The sequence below is a fragment of the Papio anubis genome, chromosome 14, assembly GCF_008728515.1.
Source record: "Papio anubis isolate 15944 chromosome 14, Panubis1.0, whole genome shotgun sequence".
NCBI lineage: Eukaryota > Metazoa > Chordata > Mammalia > Primates > Cercopithecidae > Papio > Papio anubis.
Genome location: NC_044989.1, coordinates 5,441,296 through 5,450,845, shown reverse-complemented (window position 1 = coordinate 5,450,845; position 9,550 = coordinate 5,441,296).

The following is a 9,550-nucleotide window of genomic DNA, read 5'->3' as shown; positions in this document are numbered from 1 at the left end:
TTTCAACTTTTTTCTTCCTCCACCTCAATATTTCGTAATAACTCACCACCTCTCTGCTTCCTTCCTGCTTATTTCAGGGCAAACCGATGCCATTCCTGTGTGTTATTTGACTCCATTTCTTATTCCCCCCCCCGCCGCACCTTTGGAATCTTCCTCCCTGCAGTATCCAACTGGGATATTCCTATGTTTGGTATTCATGGATATTCAGTTGGTTTCTCCTCACTGTCTTCTCCTCATCCCATATACATTCGCCTCCCCATGTGTTACAAATCACTTTAGAGACATCATACGTTTGTACAGATATTTTGGTAGTGTTCTGGCAAAAGGCAGTAGCATTTCTTGAGGAAGAGGCGACTATTCCTGTCATGCTTAGAGCCTCCATACTGGCGAGAAGAGCAGCTGATCTTTCCCTTGGAAGAGCTGACTTTTCGCTATTTCCTTTCCCTTTCAAGCTGTGGCCCCATTCCGTTTGTCAAAATGAATGTCTTTTCTGACCCATTCTGGTTTGACTTTTGCCATGTCTTTAATCCTCTCTTCCCTTCCTTAGATTCTAAGACACCACTCTTCTATTTCTCTACTTTCCCTTAATGTTATTTCCAATGCTTGAGAATAGCTCTTCTTCCTTTTGCTTTCCTAAAATGGGAATGCTATCAGGATTCCGTTAACATTTGCATGAAAAAAAGAAGTTCGTGGCCAGGGCATGATTGGTCAAAAGTTCCTCATCCTGGTGTGCTTGTCTCAAGCAGAGCAGCACCAGAGCCTGGCAGAAATGGGGCTGAGGTCTCTTGGCAGGAAGCAGTGCCAGAGAAAGAGCTGACATTAGGTGAATTTGTCAAGACAGCACCTGTGAGGGGCAATTTTATGTGCTAACCTGACTGGCTAAGGGATACCCAGATGGCTGGTAAGACATTGTTCCTGGGTGTGTCTGTGAGGTGTTTCTGGAAGACCTTGGTGTGTGATAGAGTAGACTGAGCCAAGCAGATTCACCTTTGCCAATGCAGGTGACATCAGCCAACCTGTGGAAGGCTGGAAGTGAGCAGGAAGATGGAGAAAGGATGAATTCGCTGTCTTTGCTTGAGCTGCGACATCCATCCTCTCCTGCCTTCAGACATGGCTGCTGCTGGTTTTGGGGCCTTCAGACTCAGACTAGGACTTATGCTGTTGGCTCCCCTGGTGCTCAGGCCTCAGGCTTGAGCTGGAAATGTACCTGGGCTTGCCTGTTCTCCAGCTTGCAGTCGTCAGCTTGTGAGACTTCTCAGACTTCATGATTGTGTGAGCCAATACCTTATCATAAATCAGACACACACACACATACACACACACACTATTGGTTCTGTTTCTATGAAGAACCTTGACTAACACAGTATCAAAATTCCAAGGGGCCAATTTAGATCCAGAGTCAGATTATGGGAGCAAGTGATTAAACCACATCAAAGAGTGAAGGAGATGGGAATGGACACTGGCAGAAGTCCAGAGAAATTTCACCAGGCGATGACTGAGAAGTACTGCTTCCACTGTTTTTGAAAAAGAAAACTATTTCAGGCTCCCAAAAACATGGACCATGTTATCATAAACACCTAATTTCAGAAATATTTGAAAAAGATCATTGGCATCTCTGGAGTGTTCCTCCTCTCAATCCCATTTTCATCCCTCTCAGAGTTGACTGTTTTTCTGAATTTTTGTTCCTTCTCCCATGCATGTTTTTAAACATGAACTAATCATGAGTGTATTTATAAAGAACAGGTATTACTTAATACAATTATAACTTTATATTGTGAATTCGTAGTGTACACAGGCATCTCATCTTGCTCCTTAATTCAGCATTATATTTTTGTGGGGCATCTTTGGTACCACATGGAGTTCTAGTCAATGAATCTTAACTGCTATATAGCTTAACACTGTAGGAAGAGTTCATGTTTATATTTATTAATTGTTAGTTTGCTGGACATTTAGGTTGCTCCTAGTGTTTTGCTATTTCAGACACCATACACAGTCTTTATGTGTCTCCCTAGCCCAATATATCGCCCTTTCTAAGTTTTATACATGCAGTGGCATCATTTTTAGGTCATTGTATCCATACACTTTTACTTTATTAGAAAAAGCAAACTTATTTTTCAAATTAGTTCTACCAATTTACCTTCCTAATAGTAACGTATGAGAGTTCCCTTTGCTACATATTTTCTTCAACTTTTGAAATTATAAAACCTTTACATTTTTCCTCATTTTATAGTTTTGAAAGGACATTGTTTTACTCTATATTTCTCTGTTTTCTTAAGAGGCTGAGAATTTCACCATATCTTTTAGCTAGTCAAATTCTCCTTTCTATTTGTATTTTCCTATTTTGGTTGCGTATCTGATGGGTTTATAGTAGTTCTTCATACGTTTTGGTTATTAACTTCTTTCATGCTTTCTGAGTTCCAGATATCTTCGTTCTGTCTGTGGCTTGTCCTATAACTTTGTTTATGATATTCATTTCTATTTTAATAGAGCCAAACTTACCATTTATTTAATTTATAGATTGGATTTTTAAAGTCTTGTTTAGAAAAGACTTCCATATCCCAAGAGTCATAAAAATATTCTCCTAGATTTTCTTTAAAATGCTTTAATGCTTTGCCTTTCAAACTTTAAAATCAGGGCTCTTAAAAGTTATTTCACATATGGATCAATTACTGTTCCAGCATCTCAGTGTTGTGTGTGTGTTTAAATTAATTTATTCTCTCTCTCCCTTTGTAGCCCTCTACTTCCAGATCTTAAGGATGTGTTTAAAGGTCCTAGAGAGCGTCTGCTTCCATCCCTTTTTGTCTTTTTATGTGCTTGTCAACTTTCCTAATGGCTAAACAAATCTATATATCCAGGCTGGGTTCTTGGCATCTTTTCTCGATGACAGACTTATGTAATCACCTTCTGGCTGGCTATCTTCACTAAAATCCTGTAGACACCTCAAACCCAAGGAATCCAAATCTATCTTCCCTCCCCTATTTCCTCTATCAATTGGTGGTTTTCCAGATTCAATTTTCATAGGAAATGGTAAAGAAGAATTAAACTACCAAATGCTGCTTATTATCTATTTGACCATGGAGCATGGGTAGTTATGTAAGTAACTCTGTGCCTGTCTTTTCTCATCTGTATAATGGGGTGTGTTAGTCTGTTCTCACACTGCTAATAAAGACATACCAGAGACTGGGTAATTTATAAAGAAAAGAGGTTTAATTGACTCGCAGTTCAGCATGGCTGGGAGACCTCAGGAAACTTACAGTCACGGCAGAAGGGGAAGCAAATAGGTCGATCTTCACATGGCAACAGCAAGGAGACATGCTGAGCAAAAGGAGGAAAAGCCCCTCATAAAACCATCAGGTCTTGTGAGAATCCATTCACTATCACAAGAACAGCATGAGAGTGACCACCCCATGATTCAAATAGCTCCCCTGGGTCCCTCCCACGATACATGGGAATTATGGAAATTGTAATTCAAGGTGAGATTTGGGTGGGGACACAGCCAAACCATATCATGGGGATAATAAAAATGATTTTTTCATAGTGTTGTGAGGATTAACAAAGCACATAAACATGTGTGTGAGTGTGTGTGTGAGTGTGTGTGTGTGTGTTAGAACGATGCCTGGCACATAGCCAACACTTTACAAATGTTAGCCAATATAATTCATTATTCCTACTCTATGCCAAGTAGGCTAGTAGATACCATTTTGCTCAACGAGAACCAGAAAATTTTACAAGCCAAACATACATAATATGCTTCTTATGTTGGCAAGGTTCACTTTGCGAGAACATCTTCTATTGCTACTTCTTTCTGATAAAAATACAGCTACTTGGCTGTGCCCATGCCTTTAATTCGACAGTTTTGGAAGAATGAGGCAGGAGAATCGTTTGAGACCAGGAATTTGAAACCTGCCTGGGCAACATAGTGAGACCCTATCTCTACAAAAATAAAATAATTAGCTGACCTGGTGGCATGAACCTGTAGTTCCATCTACTTGGGAGGCTGAGGCAAGAGGATCACTTGAGCCTGGGAGGTCAAGGGTGCAGTGAGCTATAATCACACCACTGCACTCCAGCCTAGACAACAGAACAAGACCCTGTCTCTTAAGAAAAATACAGCCTCTTACTACTTGGGGATTTACCATTGCCGAATTTGGGCCCCCAAAGACAAGATCTCCATGTTCCTCGTATCTCATGGATACTCTGGCATGAAGTGATTTAAGCCCCTTTTCTCAGGAAGCCACCTCTGCAGCTGGGCTGGACTTCACCTCGCTTCCCCTTGCTGTTGTTTCAGCCAAGATCCAGCAAGCTCCGTGGCGGGGAGTACTGCAGTAACAGCACAAAGCTGAAATAGCCCTGCTCCTGCCAATCGAAGTGTGACCCAGAACTGTTTTGCTAAATGAGTGTTGTGATTGTTTCCCCAGCTGTTCCTATTAGGATAATTAATATAATTAACAATAAAGGCTTTAATTATAGATGTTTAATGGGAGGCATTTATAATTCTCATCCAAACCTGAACGAGATTCATGGGAAACTTTTATTGAGTGCCTACTAAATACTTTTCGTATAGTACCTTATTTAACCTCTACAGAAATCCTTCAAATTTAGGAATGACTTAATTTTAAACAAAGAACCAAGATTAGTATAGTTTTCTGGGACTGACATTACAAAGTATCACACACTGGTAGCTTGAAAGATAGAAACGGATTGTCTCCCAGTTCCAGAAGCTGGAAGTCTGGGATGATGGTGTTGGCCGGATCAGTTCCTTCTGCAGGCTCTGAGGGGTCTGTTCCTTGCTTCTCTCCTAGCTTCTGGTCCCTCAGGTGTTCCTTGGCCTATAGATGACTGGCTCCCTGCTGTGTCTTCCTAAAGTCTTCCATCCACGTGTATCCGTGTCTAAATTTCTCCTTCTTATAAGGACGTGCTCGTATCTGCTAAGGGCCCATCCTAATAACCTCATCTTAACTTGATCATCTGCAGAGATCCTATTTCCAAATAAGGTCACATGCTGCGATACTCTGGGTTAGGACTCCAACATCTTTTGGAGAGCCCAACTCAGCTCCTGACAATTGCTGCTAGAAAGTGGCAGAGCGAGAACTTGAATGCGAAGCCACTGTGTGTCTATGACAGCCCGTCCCTATTTCTTCCCCACAAGACTGCAGGTGTCCTCTGCAATCTTGGACCCATCTCCCGTCTAATCCAACTTCTTCTTTTGAATCTCCCAGAATTTTTATTCTCTTCATCATTGTCCTTATTCTCTACTTTGATAACCCTCTCTTTTCCTCTGCGTGAGCACTCATATATGCTCAAATATTTCCTATCTTTAACATCATGTTGTTATATCTCTATATCCGATGTCCCCTTCTGACTTGCATCCAATCTTTCCTATGCCTCTCAGTTGAGCCGCCTGAAATGAATTCTGCCTTCTCCATGCTTCATGGTCCACACACGTCCTCACCTCGGCTGGCTGTGCCCCACCCCAGTCATACCACCAACACTGTTTTCTCTTGCATTGTCAAGGACTTCCACAGCACTGAGTTTCAGGAACACTTTGTCGCCATCATCTCCTGAATCCCTGCTATGGACTGAAAGCTTGTGCCCCTTCCTGCAAATCCATATACTGAAGCCCTGATGTCCAGTGGGATGGTATTAGGCAGTGGGGACTGTGATGGTTAATATTAGGAGTTGGCTTGGCTGGATTGAAGGATGGCTACATGGCTGGTGAAGTATTATTTCTGGGTGTGTCTGGGAGGGTGTTGCCAGAGGAGATTGCTGTTTGAGTCAGTGGACTGGAAGAGGAAGACCCACCCTCAGTGTGAGTACCATCCAGTCGGCTGCCACTGAGGCTAGAACAAAGCAGCTGGGAGAAGGGGAAAAAGACACAGCCTGCCAAGTCTCCTGTCTCTCTTTTTTCCTTCCTATGCCAAATGTTTGCTTCCACTTTTTCTGCCCTTGGACATCAGACTCCGGGTTCCTTGGCCTTTGGACTCTGGAACTTGAACCAGCAGCCTTCTGGGACCTGGACTGGGAGTTGCACTTTCAGCTCCCTGGTTTTGAGGCTTTTGGACTTGGACTGAGCCGTGCTACCAGCTTGTCTCCCCCACTTGCAGGCAGCCTGTCATGGGACTTTACCTTGTAATTGTGTGAGCCTAATAAAATTCTTTTTCTTTTTTTCTTGAAATGGAGTCTCGCTCTGTCACCCAGGCTGGAGTGCAGTGGTGCGATCTCTGCTCCCTGCAAGCTCCGCCTCCTGGGTTCACACCATTCTCCTGCCTCAGCCTCCTGAGTAGCTGGGACTACAGGCACCTGCCACCACGCCTGGCTAATTTTTTGTATTTTTAGTAGAGACGGGGTTTCACCATGTTAGCCAGGATGGCCTTGATCCTCTGACCTGTGATCCACCTGCCTTGGCCTCCCAAAGTGCTGGGATTACAGGCGTGAGCCACCGTGTCCAGCCATAAAATTCTTTTTATATAGACACATATCTTCTTGGTTCTGTCCTTCTGGTTAACGCTGACTAATACAGGGACTCTGGGAGATGATTAGGTCATAAGGGTGCAGCCTTTGTGAATGGGATTAGTGCCCTTTTAAGAAACAACAAGAGAGAGGTAATTTTTCTCTCTTTCTGACATATAAGGACACAGCAAGAAGGGCAGAAGGTAATTACCCTCCGTAAACCAGAAGAAGAATTCTCCCCAGGAACCCAGTTGGAAGTCACTTTCATCTTACATTTTCCAGCTCTCAGAACTGTGAGAAATCAGTGTGTTGTTTATGCTACCCAGTCTACGGCAGCTTTGTTATAGCAACCCAGAATGACTAAGACAAACCCTCAGCATGGGTTATTTGCTAGACCATTCTCTCCTTGAAACATTATCTTCTCTGTGCTTTCCTTTAAATGTTGGAATCCTTGGGAGCACCTTGATTTTTACAACAACTTGGGTCCCTGAGTACCATCACCCATGCCAATGGCCTCACTGACCTGCTGCCTTCTGGTGCCCTCCAGCATGAGCCTCTGAGTTAGATTCTTCCCAGCTCTGCCCTGAATCTGTAACAGCCACTTCAGTATCTCCAGTGATGTGCCCCACAGGTGTCTCAAAACTGGCATGTCCAAAGTGAACTCAAAATCCCCCACTCTCCCCAAACCTGTTCTTCCAGTGGAGGATATTTAGAAAATGGCACTACCATTTTTAAAAAAATTTTTAGATTAAAACTCGGAAAGTCAATTGTAACTCTAGAGTCTTCCTCTCCCCACTGCCTCCAGCCCCACCAATGACCAAATCCAATCACTTCCGTCACCAGTGCAGCGTAAGGGGAGGGAGCACCCCAGAAAGTAGAGATGGAAGATTCTTGAAATATAACTCCTCTATTTCAACTGTCCCACAACTTTTTTTAATTTAAAAAAATGATAATTGGTTAGTCTTTCAAAATGAGAAACCTTAAATGTTCAAATCACTTCACCAAAAACACATTTGGGAAGATCTTAGTGGAATCAAAATGAAAAATTAAAAGAAATACCTGCTCTCTGGGAGACAACACACCTTTCTCATATTTCTGCTCTCTTGTCTATGACTTAGAAACGTCACACTGTGGGGGGCTCCCCCTCCCCACATGAGCGTGGCTTTGAAAGTATAGTTCATGTCTAATTTCTACTTGTTAGAATTTAGAAACTGTTTTAAGTTTTGAATGTACAGGGTCTTGTATTTCATTTTTAAAACTGCTTTCTTGGACACCAGATCCTCTTATTGTATAAGTTACAGAAGCACGTCTAGACCATGATTATTTTTAACTGAAAAGGAGAGTTCAGAACAAGTCACTAGGTTGTGTATGTTAAGGTGGGCATGAGACGCCAGCGTTTGCTCCGAGAGGTAGGAAGAGGCCTCATTAGGTTGAAAGCAGTCTGCAACCAGGGAGCTTGGAGCAGGAACTAGAGGAGACAGAAAACCCTGAAAATACAGAACCACGTTGTAAAAATGTAGATGTGCTGCCTGTGATCTTTCGTGGAATTGACATCTATAGCAAATAGCAACGACTTCACCTCATTCTTTTCCTGTCCTTAACTAGGAACAGACCTGGCCTCCCGGGAGCCTCAGTGAGAGAGGGTGGGGAGGGGCAGAGATGGTGGTGGAGGAAGGGGAGGGGCTCAGGCAGTAGTGGGGGGATGAGGCTGGAGGCAAGACTCAGAGGGAGAGAATCTCCACCTGGAGAATTCAGCTAAATGAGATTTGTTTTGTTTTGTTTTGTTTTAGGAAAATAACTTACTTTTGGTTGCTAAATTAGTCCACCTAATGAAAAGTAGTACTTCCCTTTTCTTTGTAATGCCAAAATTTTAAAATAATATGTCACTCAATTGAAATCCACATCGCCAGTCCTGTGGGCTTTCACAAGCTTCCTTTTCCTGTCATCCAGATTAAGGAGATGCTGCACTGGGAATATGATCACTTTTGCAAGAGTCATAGTTGGGGAGACAGGCTGGGGACCACTCCTAGTTTTTGTTGATGGCTTATGGGTGTTAGCAGGTAATTTCATCATTAAATAATTCTATAAGGTAGATATTGTCATTTTCACATCACAGGTAAAGTAAACTGAGGCCTAGAAATATAAGGTGATTTTCCAATATTGTCTACCTGAAGCTCAGATCTTGAGGGGCTGAGATGGCTTTTAAAATAGCAGCTTCACCCGGCTGGGATGCACGCGGGGTACATGATGGAGATGGGCTGGAGGAGGAGGCACTGGCGAGCCCCTCAGCATCACCTGTATCTTATAAAGATGGCTCAAATAGCTTGGATGACGTGTGCACGTGTCTGAGTTTGAATACAGGTTTGTTGCCCATCTCCTGGCCATATCGCATTGCTAAGTAGTTAAAGTTGACAAAATCCTGGCCCTCAGTTATACTAGTAATTTCAGGTCTATAAGAAATACGTTTAACAAGTCAATATGTGGGACATTCATGGAATCCAGCACCTGACATACAAAAGCTCCACGATCATTAGCGGCCTTTAGAGACCATGCTCCTTGCAGGATGCATCTGATTAACAGGATTGCCCCTGAAACAGCGGCTGCCACTCTGGGTTCTGTTTATAGTCTTCTTCCCTCACATTTGTGCAGAGCCTTCCTCTTCCCACCACGAGGGCCCAACGCTCTGGCTTCTTTCCCTTCCTGTCCTCACTGCCGCCCACACACACTCAGCCTGGCCCCCGCAGACTCCGTCCCATCCACCCAGGGTCTCGGCTTCACACTGCAGAAGGAAAAGGGCATTTTCTTAGCCAAAAGTCCTTTGCAGAGCAGAGTGCTTTTAAAATGCTTATCTTTATGTTACTGTTGGGGCAGATATAAAGTGGTGAAGGCCATGACAGGTAACAGATCAGAGCCATAAACCAAAGGCAATGGGTCAAGGCTGAGGTTAAGAGGCTGCAGGTTCCAGTGAATTCCAGGAGGCGTCTGAGGTCACGGTCAGCAGGGCTGGGAGGTGCAGGGTAGCCCTCAGGTGGGGTTCTGAAAAGAGCAGCTGGCAGTCCCTGGCTCCGAAGGGTCCACTGAGGGTCTGCAGTGCTATCAC